Source organism: Hemicordylus capensis, chromosome 3 (genome assembly GCF_027244095.1).
Source record: "Hemicordylus capensis ecotype Gifberg chromosome 3, rHemCap1.1.pri, whole genome shotgun sequence".
Classification (NCBI taxonomy): domain Eukaryota; kingdom Metazoa; phylum Chordata; class Lepidosauria; order Squamata; family Cordylidae; genus Hemicordylus; species Hemicordylus capensis.
The window spans coordinates 301631757-301653063 of record NC_069659.1 but is presented as its reverse complement, the minus strand read 5'-3'; the positions used below and the strand labels follow the sequence as shown (position 1 = coordinate 301653063).

General features: G+C 44.8%; 1 protein-coding gene and 2 pseudogenes across 2 annotated transcripts in view; 1 reads left to right on the top strand and 2 right to left on the bottom strand.

Annotated features, from left to right (window-relative positions):
- The window catches only part of LOC128349196 (G-protein coupled receptor 35-like), a 47679-nt gene that overhangs the window by 15047 nt on the left and 11325 nt on the right, over nucleotides 1-21307 (bottom strand). The window contains exon 1 of one of the 2 annotated variants that reach the window (XM_053305224.1): nucleotides 1392-1557. The exons of the other annotated variant lie outside the window; for it this stretch is intronic. The gene's annotated coding sequence lies outside the window, so the exon portion shown is untranslated. Of the gene's footprint in view, nucleotides 1-1391; nucleotides 1558-21307 lie in introns of those variants that run through there. 2 annotated transcript variants of the gene reach the window in all.
- LOC128350610 (G-protein coupled receptor 35-like) lies at nucleotides 10252-11023 on the bottom strand (annotated as a pseudogene).
- LOC128350609 (importin subunit alpha-1-like) lies at nucleotides 19714-20841 on the top strand (annotated as a pseudogene).

Below are 21307 nucleotides of genomic sequence, written 5' to 3'. Positions count from 1 at the left end.
CGGCCGAACAGAGCCTCAAGACTCCGTTCAGTCAGACCATGCCCCCGCGTCTGATGTCAGACGCAGAGGTGTGGCTAGCCCCAGCGTCTAATGTCAGATGTGGGGGCGGGGTCAGCGGGGCCAAGGCAGCCGCCGCACACAGGCCACCGGTTGTCCCGCTCCGCCAGTTACTCTAACCACTGATATCTCTATGCTGAAGAACCTATTTAATTTGCTTTGGATTTTAAAGTGGAAAATAGTTTAATTTTTGACTTGTAAGTGCCAATCAGGATTGTGATGTTCTAGTACTCAAGTCCTTTTCTGTCTCTATGTTCTGTATGGTTTTAGGCACTCATCTTTTATCTTAAATTACTTCACATATTTTATGGTGTTTAAAACAAGCTCCAAGATTGAGCTCCAGGACAGATGTTGAGTGCAACTTTTGCCAAAAGTGCAACAGGATGTAAGATTGTCCAGTGCCCACATGATGCGCCACTCTGAGAAGTGCAGAAGGTGATTCCCTCCCTGGCACCTCCAAGATAGGGCCGAGAGAGATTCCTGTCTGTACTCCTGCAGAAGCTGCTGCCAGTCTGTGTAAACAATATTGAGCTAGATCTGGCCTGCTCAATTTAGCCCCCTCCAGCAGTCTTTGAACTACAACTCCCATAATCTCCAGCCACAGTGGCCAATAGCCAGGGATTATAGTAGGCCAACATCTGCAGGAGTGCTGAGGCTGAGCACCCCTGAGCTAGATGGACCAATGGTCTGACTCAGTATATGACAGCTTCCTATGTCCCTAAGTAGCAAAGCTGGAGTAAATCCAGTTTGCTTGGGGAGCTGGCAACCTGAGGAGCCAAATTCTACATGCCACTCCATTGCATGTACCTTGACTCAAAAAATAAAATAAAATAAAATAAAATAAAATAAAATAGTTGTGGAGACAGCAGTCTGCAGTTGAACATCCCCCATGGAGTATGCTGTCTTAACCCTTCCTCTCCTGCATTGTTATTATTTACTAAATGTTCCTTTTCTTAGCTGCTTTCACCTTCTGCGTGAAATGCAATGGGGACGTCTCTTCTAAGCTGGAACTGATCACCAATAATTTTAATAAGTACTTATATTAAAAATAATTATTTTTCTCCAAATAATCCACTTATGCCTGTTTAACTGCCATTGCCTTTTTAATTATTTAAAAAGGTTTGAAATTGAGTCATCTAACACAGTGTTTCTCAACATTTTTGAGTCATGGACTAGGGGTGTGCACGGGACCATCTGGCTTGGTTCGGTTCGAGACCAAACCGGCCTCAAACGGAATCGGGCCAGTTTGGTCCGGCCCCCATCGAACCCCCACCCCCCGGTCTAGTACGGCAGGTCCAGGAACTTAAAAAAAAAATTAAGTGAAAAGTAACTACCTGTAGCCCCTTCGGGGGGGGGCTTGTTTTAGCCGTGTGTGTGTGTGTGTGTGTCCGCGAGGGTTCCCTCTCCCCCTGCCGGCCTCCCTCATCACCGCCACGGCCAGGTAAATGTAGTCTTTTTGGCCCTTTCGGGCCTTCATAAAGGCGAGTGGTGGCCATTTTGTCTGCCGTGTATGCGCAAATGCCCTCTGTGAGGCCATAGGCCATGCCAGGCCTTGCAGAGGACATTTGCGCATGTGCGGCAGTGGCCAAAATGGCCACCGCTCGCCTATACGGAGGCCTGAAAGGGCCAAAAAGACTACATTTATCCTGCCGTGGCAGTGATGAGGGAGGCCGGCGGCTGGAGAGGGAACCCTCACAGACCCCTTGTGGCTACAGCAAGGCCCCCAAAGGGGCTACAGGTAGTTACTTTTTATTTAAATTTTTTAAAAAAGTTCACGGACCTGCTGGACTGGACCGGCGGTTTGGTTCCGGTCCAGATGGAATTGGGGTGGTGGTGGGTTTGGTTCAATCACAAACCCACGAACCCCCAGACCGAACCAACGGACCGCGGACTGCTGGACCGGTTCGGAACATCCCTATAATGGACCGGTACATTATTCAAGTGCAGGTTCTTGGACCAGCAATTAGTAAGGGTTTGCTCCCCTCACCCCCACTCTACCCCCAGGCACGCCCCCCCCCAACAATTTTGGTCAGCTCTCCAGAGCTCATTTCCAGGCAGACCTTGCTGCTGGATAATGTTCATTTCGAGGAAGTGAAATGAACGTTATCCAGCAGAGAATGCTGCCTGGAAATGAGCTCCAGAGAGCTCTCGGTGGTCTCTGCCAGCCCAAAATTCTTTTTTTGTGGGGTGGTTATTAGTGATCCCTCATGGACTGGTACTCAATTCCTCACGGACCAGTGGTTGAGAAACACGGATCTAACAGATCAAATGCAAGGTTTTTATGGTGAATGCTAATCAGCTGCAGTTTTACAGGCCACTATCAGATGGGCTTAAAAGAGTCATATTACAGAGTAGATACATTATTTCTAAACTAGCAGGACCAGGTGCAGAGCGTCTATGCCTCTGACCAGCCCATCCACCCGCCACTGCCTTTTTCTTTCTCCCACCCGCCTGCCTGCTGCTTTCTGGCCAGCCGGCCAGCCAGCTTCTTCTCTCCGCTGCCGCTTTCTGGCTGGCCCGCCCGCTTCTTCTCCACCCCCCTGCCTGCTTATTCTCCCCACCACCTTTCTGGCTGGCTGGCCAGCTGGCCCACTTCTTCTCCGCCTGCCCCCCACCACTTTCTGGCCAGCCAGCCAGCCACTGCCACCATTTTCTTCCCTTCCACCCGTCCTGTGGCTATCCGGCTTCTCTCTGAATTCTCGCGAGAGCTGCCACGCATGGGATTAGCCACGGGTATGCCTTAGAGAATTAAATATATAGATAGTAATAATAATAGTATTTGTATATGGAAATAGGTTATACTTAAAAGCCATTGGCTCAGACAGGAATTTAATGTAACATAGTAATGTTACATTAATTACTCAGACAGTAATTTAATGTAACACTGTTGTTTTAATATTGAAAGGCTTTTAATTATACTGGCATAGTTGTGCCAGTATAGTTAAGATGAAGAGTGTTTTCAACATCTCACCATTATAAGCCCTGACTATTCTATTGCTTATAAGATCAAAAGTATTTATCCAATCCCAATGAAATGTTTCACAGATCCACCAGAGAACAAGGGGCACCACCCCTCCAGAACTGATGCACATTTGGTGCAAAATGACTGAGATACAGCAGTTTTAACATTTAACTCCTAAAAAGAGGGTTCCAAGTGTTGGGTGATATTTTTTTCACCACAGATAAGATATATTTTAAAATGTTTGATGTTCCCTTACTATTCCTCAAAAGAGCATAACTGAGTCTGCCAACTGAGAATTCTAAAGCCAAAATTGGGAGGGGCAAATCCTGGCAATTTCTAGCAAGAGTCTTCCTGCTTCTGACTATAGGTGCCTGTCAAGGTGTGTTTATGAGCACTATGACATTTGTATAGTCCCCCCTCCCTCCCACTTTTTCTCCCTCTGCCCCTTTCTCTCTTTTCTCTTGCGTCCCCAGAGGGGGAAAGCAAGAACCCTTAGCAAAAGCATGGAATAAATTACTGAGAAGTAAGTCTATTGATTTCACTGAAACTTACTTCTGAGTAAGCCTACATAGGATCCTAGCAGGGATCTTAGGCAAGAATGTGAGCAATGTGTTCCCTTCCTCTGAGCCTATCAGGAAAGCATGGAAGAAATTACTGAAGGGGTGAGAACCATTTCTTTCTCTGGGGCTTACTTCTGAGTAAAAATATATATGATTGGGACTAAAAAACCCATGCTAGCAAGTTCCAAATAAATCCCAAAAACCATTTCCAGCACCAAGAAACCAGCATTCTGGTGTAGACTGCTTCTGAACATGGAGGTTCTGCACCAGAGCCAAACTGCCAGTGAATGTGAAAACTTCACTTGATGTTTCAGCTGATGGGTGGGGTGGTTTAAAATGTAAATGGCCACTCTACCCACTTTTCAGGCTAAAAGACTCTGAAAGTGTCCAGTGGCTTGGACAATTAAAGAGTGTCTCAGCCACTGATGCAGCCTGAATGCTGAATCTAACCCAATTTTTTGGGTTAGGTTAAGCACTCCAATATAGTGGATTCAGGGCTTGTGGGGTTTTCCCAGAACCTATCCGCCATGGTACTGGAGGGCTTCCTGTATTTTGGTGATCCATTCAACACTAAACTACTATTTTGGTGTACGTTGCTCTGAAACATGGAGGTTCTACATCAGAGCTAAACTGCAAGGTGTTATGGAAGCTTCACTTTACCATACTGAGGAAATGGAGCCTCAATTTTCACAGGCAGCTTTGGTGTCATGTAGAACCTCCATGTTCAAGGGCAGTCTGTACCAGAATAGTAGTTTGTTGGTGCTCCATTAAACCGTCTCCATTAAATTCAGTAGGACTTGCTTCAAAAGGAAGAGAGAATAGTTAAGCAATCCCTGAAAAATGATGTTGGGAGGAAAATAATGGAAATACCTTTTTAAAAAATGTGGGCGGGAAACAGTGTATACATCCTGTAATGTAAAGCCATGACCACTACCATCACCTCACCCAGTACACAGACTGTCCTCACAGGATCTGACCTTATCCACAGCATGCCACAGGGAATATCCTCTGTTTGCTAGGATATTAAGACAAGAGTGCCAATATTCCTACTTTGTACAGGATACAGCAAGAGAGATAGTGGCTGACATGATGAGGAAAAGTACTCAAAATAATCATATTGAAAAGTTAGGCAGTGCCTAATTGGTTCTTTTAATTTAAATTGGACTAGTTTGAGTAACTTTTCTCATGTCAGCTATTAACAATGAAGCAGAGAGACAATGTGGTGTAGTGGTTAGTGTGTTGGACTAGGACCAGGAAGACCCGAATTCAAATCCCCATTCAGCCATGAAATTCCCTAGGTGACTCGGGGCCAGTCACATATCTCTCAGCCCAAACTACCTCACAGGGTTGTTGTGAGGATAAACATAACCATGTACCACTCTGGGTTCCTTGGAGGAAAAGCAAGATATAAATGTAAAAAATAAAGTCTGTTCTTAAGAGCACAAAAAGTACTCATTTTGTGCTGAGAGGCTATGTTCTCTGTGTACAACTTTTAAAATGTTCTTCTTCCTAGAAAGCAGGAAAAGGAAGAAACAGATGCTAATAAAGACAATAAAACATGCCACCGTTTTATTAAAAGAAGAAAAGGAGCCATGCCAGAGGAGCTCATGTGACCAGGGAACAGGCCCTGGAAAGATGGGGGTCAGGACTGTTCATGGCCTGTGTCCCCTGAGGGGAGAAAAGGGAGAAGATATAAGGGCTCATAGGTTTTTATCCCTTAGAATTGGGGTTCCAAGGATTTGCGGGCTTGTCCTCTAGGTGGTGGGCATAAGGAGAGTATGAGTTACCATACATGGTAAGTAAAGTGTGCCATCGAGTCGGTGTCGACTCCTGGTTGTTGGAAGTTAAAGGACTTTGCGCTGTCTCTTTGCCTCAGACAGTGGAGGACAGACTAGTAAGTCAGAGGGCTAGAGGGTCAAGACATTTGTCATCACTTCTCCACTGCTCTGATGCTATCCCTTTGAAATGTAGATTGCTACTCTTAGGGGATTCAAACTTCCTTCCTCCTTCTCTCTCTTCCTACCTGCCCGCCTACCTTGCAACATGGCAAGCTTCTCTCCCTGCACCATATGTGCAGAGAGGATGCAGAATCCATCTGCATCCAGCTAGATAGATAGATTAGAGATCCTAACTCCTCACTTTCCTATCTAGAATGGAGTTCCTTAATAAATGCCTTTTATATTGGTTTGAAACTATGAATTGGCTCCAAGTTACTTTACTCTCAGCACACACGCATGCCTAACTAAATTTCCGCTGTGTTGTGCCTCTGTGCACTCTGCTATAATGAGAAAGGGATTCTCTCACCACAGAGAATTTCCAACACTGGTGACCACAGAGCCCTGTGGTTTTCTTTTGTAGAATACAGGAGGGGTTTACCATTGCCTCCTCCTGCGCAGTACGAGATGATGCCTTTCAGCATCTTCCTATATCGCTGTTGCCCGATATAGGTGTTTCCCATAGTTCATTATTATATTAATGAATTAATATACTGCCTGACTCCAAAGGCTCTAGGCGGTTCACAAAAATAAACACAATAAAAACAAAATAAAACAAACTAATAAAACAGCAATTTAAAAATTTAAAACATTCAAAGATTACAGCAATTAAAAATTTAAACTGCAATTAAAAAATTTAAAACATTCAGAGATTACTAAAGGCCTGGCAAAAAATATGTGTCTTTAGGGCTCTTTTGAAGGCTGGTAAAGATATTAAACCTTGAATGTCTATAGGGAGTGCATTCCACAGCCCAGGAGCGGCTATAGAGAAGGCCTGCTCCCGAGTCATCGCCAGATGAGCTGGCAGCATATGAGATGGATCTCTCTCGGTGATCTTAATGTGAGGTGGGGATCATACAGAAGAAGGCGCTCTCTGTTTAGGACTTTAAAGGTAATTACCAACACTTTGTATTTTGCCTGGAAACTTATTGGCAGCCAATGCAATTGCTTTAAAACAGGCATAATATGGTATCTCTAAGACACCCTTCCTCATCTTACTGCCAATTCTCTTTCCCCATGATCTCCAACTAAATACCCATCATATGTTTTGGAAACAAGCAGGAGGGGGAATGCAAAGCATCTCTCTCTCTCTCTCTCTCTCTCTCCTCCCCCCCCCCATTTGTTTCACTCTCATGCACTTATGATTTAGTAAAGATCCCCAATGACACACCCACTCCGTCCTCAACCACTTCAGAGTCATCTGACTACTTTTCCCTTGTTTCAGTTCCACCCCCTTTGTTAGAAGCTGTAGTGGAACTCTTCTCCACCCTATTCTTTCTTTCCCCCACTTTCTCTTCCCTACCCCACAAAATTTCATAATGGAGAAAGAGGAGGTGTGCTCCCCTCTCTCTCTGTTTGTAACTTTCATTCTCAGTGAGGGGAGAGGATTTAAGCTACCCTCGGCATTTTGAATTGCAGTTATCTTAACAATCAAAGCTAGGGGCTTCCTTACCCCTCTTAAATTCTCTCTATTTCTTTTCTTTTTTTCCTGAGTCTTCACAAATATGGTTCAGAGCTATGCGCACAAGAGAGCATGGGCATAAGTCAGCATGCACCCATAGAGTCAGGACTGGGGAGGGGAAGAGAAGAAGCCACCATCACTGATGTGGTTGTTAGTAGTGTAGGAGACATACCAGTTGTCAAGATCCATGTCCTTTTGTTTACAAACAGAAGCATATGGCTTTGGAATGATGTCATGCAGACCATGTGGGTGCTTATGTCATTGGAGCTGTCAGAAGGCCCTTACATCACAGGAAATGGTCTAAGGAGGGGCTTACATCACCAGAAATGGTCAGAACCTTACCCTGGAGGTTCTGGCTCCCCCACCCCCCCACCCTAGAATATGCCCTGGCATGCCCTGAAGGTGGGTCTGTGACTCTACAAACATGCTTCTCTACCCTGGACCAATAGAATACATCCCCGCAAGGAAAAGAAGATCAGCAATGAAAAGCCTTGTGAGAGCAGCTGTGTATGGAATTTCTACATACGTCCTTAGAAGTTACATGCATGATCCCTGCATTGGATGTATGGTATAAGCTGGGGGGATTCACATGAATGTGTCAATTCGACTGAAAGAAATATTTCCAGATTTATTAGAATATTGTCTTCAAAGATATGCTTGAAATCAGTGCTACATATTATCACGATAATTGCTTATAGTCTGAAAATGCTGATGTTGACTAGCAAAGCAGTGGGTCAGGTTCTTAATCTGATCACCGATGTCATGGATGCAAACAAGCCACAAGAAGCATTAGAAAAGATCCCACATGAAAAAGATTTAAGAATGCTCATGCCTGTGAACTGTGACTTTGAAAAGAGGAAATATAAAACATTTCTGAAACAGATGCCTACAGTATAAATTCCCTTTCTAAATATAAATGTAGTATTGGACATTGCTGCCATCTTGTGATGTGTTTTTGTCAGTACATACTACTGATTGATTGATTAAGTGCCATCTAGTTGGTGTCGACTCTTAGCGACCACATAGATAGATTCAATCCAGGATGATCTGCCTTCAACTTGGCCTTTAAGTTCTCTCAGTGGTGCATTCATTGTTGTCGTAACCGAGTCCATTCACCTTGCTGCTGGTTGTCCTCTTCTCTTTCCTTCAACTTTCCCCAGCATCATGGACTTCTCAAGGGAGCTGGGTTTTTGCATAATGTGTCTGAAGTCTGATAGTTTGAGCCCGGTCGTTTGTGCCTTGAGTGAAAATTCTGGATTGATTTGTTCTATGATCCATTTGTTTGTTTTCCTGGCTGTCCATGGTATGCTCAAAGCTTGCTCTCCCTGATCAAGCCTGCTCTCCCTGAGAAACCCCTTACAGCTCTCCACACTGCATGGAGAGCCTCATTGTTCCTTTGCAGAAGAATTAGTCCAAGAGCAGGCTGCATGGGTGATGAGTTCACCACATAATCCTATCAAGTTGTGGAAGAGACTTTCATTAGCATAAAAGTGGGCCATGCTGTGTTTAAAATATACAACGGGAGGAAGCCAAAAACACAACTTCAGAATGCTTCTGTTTGTTCATGTGTTTTTCTTAAATGTCAATTTATAGTGTCTATCATTTCATTTAAAAAATGCCTTCAATCTAAATAAAGTGACTCTATTATATTTTTTGCGGAAAAGTTTCTTTCTGCCTTATTTACAGGAAGGGTTGGGATCCCTAGAAGCTAGGGTAATAAGTTCACTAGATAATCTCATCAAGCATTCCTGCAAAGGAAAAACACTCACCAGCATAAAGAGTGACCAAACAAGTTCTGCTAGGTCCCCTACCAGCATGAATGACAACCAATCAGAAAACTCAAGCATGGTCATCTGGAGAATAAACTCAAGTTGATAAAATTACTGTTTCTCCTTCCTAAGAACCCCAGAAATCAGCATTCAGCCTGCAGCAAAGAAATATCCATAAGTAGCAAACCGCTTATTCTTAGTAAATCCCCAAAGTATTAATTTAAAATAGTCCCTTTTGTAGTTTAAATGGGGTCATGTCCTGTGACATAAGGACACATGTGGTCCCTGTGACCTCATTCCAAAGCCAAGTACTTCTGTTTGTAAACAAAAGAACATGAACTTTGAATGAATGAATGAATGAATGAATCAATCAATCAATCATTATGCACCCATGTGGTCCTTGTGACATCATTCCAAAGCCAGGTGCTTCTGTTTGTAAAAACAATATATGGATTTTGACACCTGGTATGTCTACTAAACTACTGAAGCTGCTTGGGGGCTGTTCTCTTTCTTTTCTTCCAGATTGTTGCTAATTTAGCCAAGGCAGAGGAGCAGCCAAGGGAGATGGGGATCAAGGTGCTAACAATCTCCACCAAAATGGGCTGCTTGCGGGTGTGCACTCATTTAGGGAGGAGGGGAGCTTGAAAGAGCTCTCCCATGCTGTTTCAGTTAACTGTTCATTCCTCCACGCAGCAGCAGAAGCTGCTTTAAAGTAAAATGGGGGCACTTCCTTCCCCCACCACAACCCTCCCAGCATTTTAATGTAGAAGGTGGGACTTGCCGCTTGGTTCCCGTTCCCTGCAGCTGCTGTGGTGGCATTTAGACATTTAAAAGGGGGGGGGGGCTTCATCCTCGCAACTCCTACCCTCCTCGCTGAGGTTGGGGTGGAAAACTCTTGGCTGCCTACGGGCGGCAAAAGGCTTAATCTGCCCTTGACCAAATAGCAATATTGGTAAATTGCCCAACGTGAAAAGAAGCAAGAGATGCCCCAGTGTCTCTCTGTATTACTTCCTACATTTGAGTGTTTTTCACCCAGAATCAGATATGCTTGCCTACAGCAGAGAGGGAGATAGAGCCTAAACATTGCTATATCCTCAACAGAGCTGCTATCAAATTTCACAAAAAGCTTCACTACTCCAACAACTGTTTCATATTGGAACAAATTCCAGTTCAGGCACATTTTTAGGAAATCAATTTGTCTTTATAACTGCAGTGAAATACTTAGTGTAGGAGGACAAGACAGTTGTAGATCTCTGCATTGCTACTGAAAATCCTCCTCCTTCCCTCCCTCACACATTGAATTTGGAGCTTTTGCTCAAGTGAAATAGATGTAGGCATTTCAAGGGGAGCACAACCTCCCCCCGCAAAACCCATGAGGCTCTTGTTCCATCCTTAGAAACCCCTCAGTTGAGAATGGCTATTGGATGCTAGGTGTCATTGGTTTCTGCTATGTACGGTCTTGGTGCAGCCCACATTCAGTTCCAGCTGCTTGCACTGCGTATTCAGCCAGCATGGCGATCCGGTAAGGCACAAAGCATATGATGAATGTGCCCATGTTCGCCAAGACCACACGGATTGCTTTCTGGGTTAATCTTTCCTCCTGTGGACCAGCATTCTTTTTTTTCTTTAGGCATCTGATGACTTGTGTGGAACAAAATGTCACTATTACTAATGGTATGAGAAAAAGAAAGTTTCGAACATGACACTCCACACTTCTGCAGGAGCACTGAAAGTATTGAAAAAAACCAATACTTTCTTTTTTCTTTTTCTGAAAAGTTGGCTGTGTATTGGATTGCAGAAAGAAAACAACAGAGCCAAAAAAAATGCACAGATAATGGCTGCTTTCCGTGGAGACCTTAGTACTTTGGTTTTCAGAGGATGCTTGATTGCAATGTACCGGTCCAGGGCTGTGAAGGTGATGGTATAGATGCTCATTGGCAAATTGAAGCAATAGATTGTAAGCATGACGAAGCAAATAGCATCTACCGTCCAGTGGTGATAATGAAAATACCATGATGAATGGTAAGTTAAAGAGCACGTGTAGTCTGTCATGGCTAAGCAGATCATGTAAACTCTGGACTCAGTCCACTTGCCCAGTTTGAAGAACACCACCAACAAGACAATGTGTTAAACAGGCATCCAAAAACTGGGCTGAAAAGAATTAATTCAAAAATGATTATGTTGTCATCTAACTTGAGACCTTCACTGCAGTTCACCATGATGCTGTGAAGACTTAAAGAAAATTTTGAATTAAGTTGTTAAATAGAACACCTTCTACATTAGAACATGATTATTTGTTCTCATAGCAGCAGCTGGTTGTGCTTCCCCACCTCTCATGTTTTCCAGCCCTGGAGTAGCACAGTGCTAGATTTGAATCATTTACTGTATTGTTACCATTAAAATGTATGGAGCATGCAAGTTCAGCACCTTTATGCTGGAGAGATCCCCAAAAGGTTTAACCAGAGGTGCACCTAAGTAATTTTGGAGCGTGGACCTAAAGGCCTTTGGAGCCCCTACCCCCGCCATGCTGGAGGCCCTGCCACTGCAAGTTAAGCATCATCCCCCTACACAAACCGTGACATATGTGGTATTTTTAAAAAATTATTTATTTATTTACACAGTCAGACAGGTGTTATTGACTGGTTTGTTTTATCCAGACATCAAGTCCTTCCCAGGGACCTGGGATGGCTGAATTTTATTATCAATGTTGTTGCTGTTATTATAGATATCATCGCACAATATAGGCTATTCCCAGTAACGTTGCTTTTTGTAATTGGCTGATGATGATTTCTGTGCCCCCTATGGTGTTGAGGTGCTCTTCAAGGTCTTTTGGAATTGCATCTAGGGCACCAATTACCACTGGGATTATTTTGGTCTTTTTCTGCCACAGCCTTTCCATTTCAGTTTGTAGATCTTTGTATTTGGTGATTTTTTCTATTTCTTTTTCTTCTATTCTGCTATCCCCTGGTATTGCTATGTCGATTATTTTAACTTGCTTTTCTTTCTTCTCGACTACAGTTATATCTGGTGTATTGTGTGGCAGATGTTTGTCTGTAATATTTTTGCATCTTCATTTTCTACCGCTTTTTCAATTGTATGGTTCCACCAATTTTTGGCTACAGGTAGCTTGTATTTTTTGCAGATGTTCCAGTGTATCATCCCTGCTACCTTGTCATGCCTTTGTTTGTAGTCAGTCTGTGCGATCTTTTTACAACAGCTGATTAGGTGGTCCACGGTTTTATCTGCTTCTTTACAAAGGCAGCACTTGCTGTTTGTTGTTGATTTTTCGACTTTTGCTCTTATTGCATTTGTTCTTAGTGCCTGTTCTTGTGCAGCCAATATTAGACCCTCTGTTTCTTTCTTCAAGTTGCCATTCTTAAGCCATTGCCAGGTCTTGGTGCTGTTTGATATTCCAGTTATATTGTGCAAATATTGACCACGCAGTGGCTTCTTTTTCCATTTTTCTGCTCGGTTCTTGACTTGTTCTTTCTTGTAGGCCTACTTGGTTTCATTGGTGTTGAATAGTTTCTCATTATTGACCATTTGAAGTGCATCTTCTTCACTGTCCTTGATATATTCTTCAAGGCCTCTTTTCTCCTCCTCTACTGTTTGATGGACTTGCAGCATTCCTCTTCCACCTGAGCTGCGACGGAGGTGTAGCCTATCTACATCACGGCGGGGGTGCAGAGCATGATTGATGGTCTTTATTTTCCTGGTCTTACAATCTAGCGTCTCTAGCTCTGCCTGGGTCCAGTCTATTATTCCTGCAGTGTATCTGGTAACAGGAATAGCCCAGGTGTTTATGGCTTGTATGGCGTTCCCGCCATTGAGTTTGGACTTGAGGATTTTTCTAACTCTCCTGATGTATTCACTTCAAATTTTTCTTTTAACTTCAGTGTGTGCAATGTTATCAGCCTGGAGTATGCCCAAGTATTTGTAATGTTCTTTCTCTTCCAGGTTCTTGATGTTGCTTCCATTGGGCAGTTCTATTCCTTCTGTTTTTGTTATTTTGCCTCTGTTCATTTTTAATGCAGCACACTTGTCTAGTCCAAACTCCATTGCTATATCGCTACTGAATATACAGACAGTGTTTAGCAGTGATTCGATTTCTGACTGGGACTTTCCATACAGCTTCAGATCGTCCATGTACAGCAGATGGTTTATTTTACTTGATGTTTTAGATGATTGGTATCTGAGGCCTGTTTTGTTTAGTATTTGTGAAAGTGGGGTCATGGCGATTACAAATAACATTATTATTATTATTATTATTATTATTATTTACACAGTCAGACAGGTGTTATTGACTGGTTTGTTTTACAGTATACAGACGTCGGGTTCTTCCCAAGGACCTGGGATGGCTGGATTTTATTATCAATGTTGTTGCTGTTATTATAGATATTGTCACAGAATATAGGCTGTTCCCAGTAAAGTTGCTTTTTGTAATTGGCTGATGGTGATTTCTGTGGCCCCTATGGGCCACAGATGATGATGATGATGATGATGATGATGATGATTTTTACATTTATATCCCGCTCTTCCTCCAAGGAGCCCAGAGTACTACATACTTGATTTTCTCTTTCACAACAACCCTGTGAAGTAGGTTAGGCTGAGAGAGAAGTGACTGGCTCAGAGTCACCCAGCCAGTTTCATGGCTGAATGGGGATTTGATCTCGGGTCTCCCCGGTCCTAGTCCAGCACTCTAACCACTACACCACACTGCTACATTTGCTACATAACAAATGCTAAATTTGCTACTATGTTAATCCGCCATAGTTCACTGGGAGACCTAAAGGGGGATGTTCAGCATTTCCAAGGCATTGCGCATGCCTGTCTCTTTACCTCTGTCTTTTTAGCTCTTTGTCTTTCACCCTCTCTCCCCCACCCACCTAACTGTTTTAATTGCATTCAAGATCTGTGCCTTTTGCCAGCACAATACCATCCATGTCTTGGCATTAGTTGCCAAATGAATTGCATTTCTGTTGTTTCAATAAACTATATTTGCATTTGTCGCAAGCCTGGTCTTCAGGTCTGTTGCTCCTCCTCATTGATTTTCCTTTGTCCAGACTAATGATCCTCTGTAATTGCACATTTGCAATGTACCTTGTTGCCAGAGTAGTTCCCTCAACATGAACAAAAGCATAGTTACAGACCCTGATAGCTGACATGTGTCTGAACAAGTGTGGTAACAGTCGCCCCCTTTGGATGAACCATGGGTTAACACAGAACCATGGGTTCAATGGACCCACAGTTCCAAAAACCCCTCCCGCTGCTCTCCTGTCCGCATTTGGATGGAATCGAGAGCTACCTCTCTGCAGTCTCACTGACTGAAGAAAGGAGCAGAAACTGGTTGTGAGGGCTTCCTTCTTTCATGAAGGACAGCACACACAGCCAATAGGAGCCGGAGTGAGGGAGGAGCTTGGTCCCTCCCTTGGTTTCAGAGGGGTAAAACCGGTGCCAGCATTTAGATGTAATGCTGGCACCACATAACCGCAGTGCAGGCAGCAAAACTGAAGATTCATTTCACAGTTTGGGGAGGGAAACTGTGGGTGTTTTGTTTTGTTTTTTTGGTCAAAACGGTGGTTTCCTGCATTTCTATGTACATCTTTGGAAGCTAGAGGTGAAGGGACCTCCAGTTTCCTATTACTTCTGAATTTGGCCAGTATGCCCCTCCTTCCATTTCCTATACACTTCCTTTTTGCTTATCAGCTCTGTGCATCAGCACCAGTTTCTTTACAAGTTTCCCCTGTCTTTCTTTCCAATGGAAATTGTTTGCAATTGTACCTTCAGATACTTTTCAGAATCTCCCATCTCTTAGTCTCTTATTTCCTTTAATATTTCTAGCTATTGAGACCTACTTACCTAATTTTTCTCTCAATTCAAATTATTAATTCTAATTAAATTTAAATCAACTTTCTTGAAATCAAGGAGATACATCTGACTTCATTCAGCTTTCCCTCCTTTGACATGAATTTCAAGATGATGTGGCCACTTTTGGTTCTCACCATGTTCACTGAACAGATCCTTGTGAAGGATGTAAAAAACAACACAATTTTTTGTTTCCAAATATATTCAAAACAAGAGAGAAATCAAGGAAGTGGTAGGTCTGTGGCTTAGAGAAGATGAGGGAAATGGTAACAGGAGACAGCAGGGTAACAGAGATGCAATCTCTGTTTTGCATCTGTTTTCTCTCCCAAGGGCAATGTGGCCTATCCTGTCAACAGCTGCACTAACTGAGAAGATATGTGTCTGTACAGAAACAGAGAGCAGAGCCCTTTCATGAGGTGAGATGAGGCAGTTGCCTCAGGGAGATTATTCAGAGATGGGCAGTATCTAAAATACAAGAATTTAAAATACGTATTTTCAATACTTTTGTATCTAAAATACTTTCCAGGAAAGTATTTTGTATCTAAAATATATTTGCTCAGGTATTTTGTATCTTTAAGATATATTGCTGAAACCAAAATACATCTCACCCAATCATTGCTTTGTTTTCTTACTTCAGAAGCCACCTTTTTATTGCAAGCAGGCAGCCCATTGGCTTCCAAGCATATCTCTCTCTCTCTCTCTCTCTCTCTGCCCTGTTCCTCCCTCTTTCCCCCCTGAAGTTTGAATAGTTTTATTCTGCTAACTGGTCAGCCAGCCAAGTTTGAAAATCAAAGAGAAAAAAGAGAGAGACTGTCCCTGTGAATAAAAATGGGAAGTAAGGGGTGAGGGTGGCATGGGAGCCCATGGGGGGGGGGAGAGGGCAGCCCCCCCCCCGCCGATTTTGGATGCAAGAGGACTTACAGCTCATTGGCTTTAGAATTTCTCTGTCCCTCTAGCAGCAACACAGCAACTAGAAACCTTGCCTGACCTAAAAAGGTGGAAGTTCTTCTGGTTCAGTCCCTGTGTAAATTTGAAACTTCCCTAAGGCTAAAGCAGGTTGTTTTGCAGAGTAGTTTACAAATATCTCCCTTTCTGTGTCCCCTATTATTTACTGTGGCTGACTAATGGTAGCATATTTCCATTTCTTTCCTCTCTGTAAAAGAAAGCATCTTTGAAAAACTTGTATTGCTTAAAAGAAATTGAAACAAGTTCGAATGAGTAACAAACATCTCAAAATTGTTTCCTTTTTTCAGGCATTGCATTTTGTATTTTAAGATTTATTTTAAAATACTAGTATTTTAAAATACAAGTATTTTGTATCCCAAATACATTTGCTTAGGTATTTTGTATCTCAAATACTTTTTAGAACTATTTTGCCCATCTCTGAGATTATTGGGGCACCAGTGAGGCAATGAGATCCCCTCTTTCCCCCCTTTTAAAAGAACAAGGTAGGAGGATCCATGCAAGGAGGGCAGCATTTGACGCCGTCTCAAGCACCCAGAGGTTTTGAGCCACCACTCAAAAAGAACATAAGAACAGCCCTGCTGGATCAGGCCCAAGGCCCATCTAGTCCAGCATCCCATTTCACACAGTGGCCCACCAGCTGCAGCTGGAAGCCACAGGCAGGAGTTGAGGGCATGCCCTCTCTCCTGCTTTTACTCCCCTGCAACTGGTACCCAGAGGCACCCCGCCCCCGAGGCTGGAGGTGGCCTACAGCCCTCCAACTAGTAGCCATCAATAGACCTCTCCTCCATGAAGTTTTCCAAGCCCCTCTTAAAGCCATCCAGGTTGTTGGCTGTCACCACATCTTGTGGTAGAGAATTCCACAAGTTGATTATGCGTTGTGTGAAAAAGTACCTCCGTTTGCTGGTCCTAGATTTCCTGGCAATCAATTTCATGGGATGACTCCTGGTTCTAGTGTTATGGGAGAGGGAGAAGAATTTCTCTCTATCCACTTTCTCCACACCATGCATGATTTTATAGACCTCTATCATGTCTCCCCGCAGTCGTCTTTTTTCTAAACTAAACAGCCCCAGGTGTTGTAGCCTAGCCTCATAAGAAAGGTGCTCGAGGCCCCTAATCATCTTGGCTGCCCTCTTCTGCACCTTTTCCAGTTCTACAATGTCCTTTTTTAGATGTGGTCACCAGAATTGTGCACAGTACTCCAGGTGTGGCTGCAACATAGTTTTGTATAAGGGCAGTATAATATTAGCAGTTTTATTTTCAGTCCCCTTCCTAATGATCCCTAGCATGGAATTGGCCTTTTTTACAGCTGCCACACATTGAGTCAACACTTTCAACGAGCTGTCCACCACGACCCCAAGATCCCTCTCTTGGTCAGTCACTGACAGCTCAGATCCCATCAGCAAATACTTGAAGCCAGGGTTCTTCGTCCCAACGTGCATCACTCTACACTTGCCAACACTGAACCGCATTTGCCACTTTGTCACCCACTCACCCAGTTTGGAGAGATCCTTTTGGAGCTCTTCACAATCAGTTATGGATTTTACTACCCGAAAGAGATTGGTATCATCTGCGAATTTGGCCACATCGCTGCTTACCCCTGCTTCTAGATCATTTATGAATAAATTAAAAAGCACTGGTCCCAGTACAGATCCCTGTGGGACCCCACTTCTTACTTCCCTCCATTGCGAAAACTCTCCATTTATACCTACCCTCTGTTTCCTGTCTTTCAACCAGTTAGCAATCTATACATGTACTTGTCCCCTTATCCCATGACTGCTAAGTTTCCTCAGGAGTCGTTGATGAGGAACTTTGTCAACTTTGTTAGACATCTCTGGTACAAGAAGTTTCTCTTTCCATCTAGACTGGGAGTTAATATCCCCCCCTTTCCGGAATTTTCTTCCAATCCCCTGATTCAATAAATGGGTTTTCCCTCTCAGCCTTGGTCTCTCGGTGGGGTATGTGTGCGGGAGGACAAACTGTGCTTCTGGCCACATCCTCAAAACCTCTCTCTGCAGGAGGATTCTATCAATTGGTGTAATCCCTCCCACCCCTTTCCCCACAGCCTTTTGGGAGGGAAAGACTCTGTGGTCCTTCCTGCCACTGTTCTGGGCACCTCCCAAGGAAGCATGAATCTTCGGGGCCACCTGTTCTCCCCCTTGCATGCCCCTCTGAAACCCTTCCTGGGGGCTCCCAAATCCAGCACCAGGCTTTTAGAGGGGCACGTGGCTCACAGAGGTACCTTTCCAAGGGGTGGCTCTTTTCCTCTTCAGCCGGCGGGGCCCAAATGGCCCTCGTCCACCCCAGCACAGCATCTTTGACAGGGCCTGTTGCTATGGTTGACCTTTGTCTTTCTAGAAGATGGTATAATGGCAATGAAATATGCATTCCCCAAAAGAACACAAGCTTTTTGAGACCTCTTTCATGCAGTGCAAATACAATAAGACATAAAGCAGATGTTTAAGATAGCAAAGGATTTGCGGCAAAGATAGCAAACTTCGAAACGTTTGCTATTTTTAACAGCTGTTTTCTGCTTTCTTTCATTTGCACATTGAAGAGGTCTCGAAAGGTTTGTGGTCTTTGTCTTTCTCCTTAGATTGTGAACCACTTGGTGGACAGGACACCTCCTCCTCCTCCTTCTCCCTCTTCCCTCTCCCTCTCTGAGAATGGTTCCCTTTCTTCTCCTTTCTCTTCTCCCCACTTCCCTCTTTCTTTACTTTCTGGCCACCCCACAGCCCTCCCTGCTGCAGACTTTGAAAGGGCCCTGCAGCTGCCAGAGGAGAGCTTCGGGCCCTTCTTCTCCCCCTCTCTGGGAAGCGGGGCAGTAGTGGGAGCCACCACTCAGCCCCATCCGGCCGCTGCGATGCTTTCCCTGCTCTCCCGGCCTCCAGGAAAGAAAGAGGGCTGGAACAGAAGCACAGGAATGGCGGGGTGGTGGGGGTGTTTCCACACTTTCCATGATTCATTTTCCAGCTCCCTGTGTTTGAAATAGGCAGAGCAAGAGCCGCGCGGCTGAGTGGACCTGAGCAGTGGTGGGCGGCTTCCTGAGGCGGAGAGTGCTTTGCTGAGCAGACACCCCCAAGCCCTGCCCCTTGATGTGGCTGCCTCACCCCCGCCTCATGGAAGGGCCACCCTCTGCATTTCCAACAGGCTTCTCCTAAGGCACAACCTTAGCTCCCAGGAGCTGACTGGTCTGGGCTGTTGGCCGGCAATCTGCCGGGCCCAGAAGCATTGATGGTCAGCCAGCTGCACTTCACGACTCTCTGAAAAAAACCCAGAGAATGTGTGACGTCCAATGCGTTCCAGGAGAAAGAACGCAATTCAAAGCAGATCAATGAAAGATGGGATCCTCCCGAAAAAGACAACTAAATCAATGAGGGGGCACTGTACTTGGGCACAGCCTCCCAGTCGTGCCCAGAACTCCTGACCCGGCACGGATGCTCCCGAAAGCATCGCCCTCTTCTTGTTTACGGTCTTTTTCCCAAGAGGCCAACTCTGTCAGCCTGATGGCGGACTTTTCTGCAATCACAAGACTGGGGCCCCCAGTAGCATTCCTTTTAAGAGGGCTTCCCAGAGGCTGCTGACTACAACTCCCAGCATCCCCAGCTGCAATGACCTTTGGCTGGGGATGCTGGGAGTTGTAGTCAACAACACCTGGAATTCTCTGCTATGCCTTGTAACCATAGAAACACCCACCATCAGGCTCACGGCCATTGCCTCTTGGGACAAACACCCACAGCAGGAAGAGGGGGAGGACGGTGAAGCTGTCAGGTGCACCAGTGCCCAGAGCGGGACGTCTGGGCGCGCTCTGTAATGCTGCGCACGAGTAGAGCACCCCCTGTTGAAAAGGAATGGTTGGACTTCCCGGTCTCCAGACCCGATGGAGGGGGCAGACTGTGGACGCAGGGATGTAGCTTGGGGGGGGGGTGTTTCACCCCTCTCTCCAGTGGCCCCTCAGAGTGAGGGAGATAATGAAGGAAATAGGTAGGGATGGAGTGGGGGGGGCCCTCTGGAACCTGGGGGCCCAGGTTCTTTGGAACCCATCCGTTCAATTATAGCATGAAGACAAAGAGATATATAACATGAAGACAAAGAGATCCTCTCGGATGGGTGTTGGGCTGTCTCCTACCTGACAGATGGGTCCAATGACTGCATCCATGTGGTGCTGGCGACGGGGATACTGCCATGGTTGATGCAGCTCATGGGTACTCCAGAACTGTGTATCCTGATGCTATCGCTGTGAGCAGTGTGCAACATCGTCACAGGATCAGATGAGCAAACGCAGACAGCCATTGATGCTAGCCTGCTGTCGGTCCTGCCCCAGCTCCTATGGCACCTGAAGCACACAGTTCAGAAGGAGACGGCCTGGACTCTGAGCAACCTTGCAGCAGGGCCCCCCAATCAGATCCAGCAGCTGATCACCTGTGGGCTGCTGCCTCCCTTGATGGAGCTGCTGGGACAGGGAGAATTTAAAGCTCAGAAAAATGCCATCTGGGCAGTTGCCAACTTCACAACTGGAGCCACTGTAGAGCAAGTGGTGAAACTGGTCCAGGCAGGTGTCCTACAGCCTCTTCTAAACTTACTGACTGTCAGAGACAGCAAAACCATCGTGATCCTCGATACCATCAACAATCTATTTGTGATGGTGGAGAAGATAGGCAAGATGGAAAAACTGTGCCTTGCAATTGAAGAGCTCGGGGGCCTGGAGAAGATTGAAAAGCTTCAGATGCACGAGAACAGTTTGGTCTATTGAGTGGCTACCAACCTCATTGAGAATCATTTTCCAAGCATGGTGGTGGAAACCCAACTCCAGAAGCAGACCAAGAAAGCAACATGCTTCCTTTCTCAGCAGAGCAACAGGATTTCTATGACTTCTGAAGAGGGGCCTGGCTTGCCAGCCACACATCTGGGGAGGGGCTGCACACTGCACTTGGCTGTCGAAGCACTATGGGGCGAAGAGACAAAGGTGTGGAGGGGTTTGTTTATTGTTCTGTCAATAAATTGCTGCTCTTGATTTGTTTTTTTTAAGAAGGCGGAGAAAATATGAGGCTACTGGCAGAAGTGGCGGGACTGAACGCATCAGTTTTAAGAAAAACTTAAAACAAACGTTTCAACGTAAACACGTAAGCTTCAGTCTTGGATATTCCACTGTTTAAACTGCATTCTTACAATTGAAGATCTTCCCAATCAAATCAAGCAGAGACAGATAACTCACAGCGATGCCTTCTTATCAAGGGAAGAAAAAAAAGGCGGGGGGAGGTGGGTAAGAGAACAAATTCCTTTACACACCCCTTAATGACCTATGTACTTCAAAGTTTCTTTCAGTTTTTCCTTGCCACGAACCTCAGGCCTCGGTTTGCCTAAATGTGACGCTTCTCTCATTTCTTTTGAGCGTGCAATGTTCTGACTCCAGAATACACACTTTAAATGGCATTTAAAATCCCTCCTGTTGATTTTTCCTATGTCTTGACCATGGTCTTTCCCTATTGATGTATTCCAAGTCTGCTCAATGTTCTTTAAAGCTGGACAGTAGACAACTCCCTCCCCCCTTTTCACAAACTGGACAGACTTTGGTTTCATCCTTTTTGTCACATCATCTTGGTCTTACTTACTGTTGCTTTACAGTCTTGGCTGTTTGGCAGACCACATTAGCCTCGCTCCCTCGTTTCCTTGCA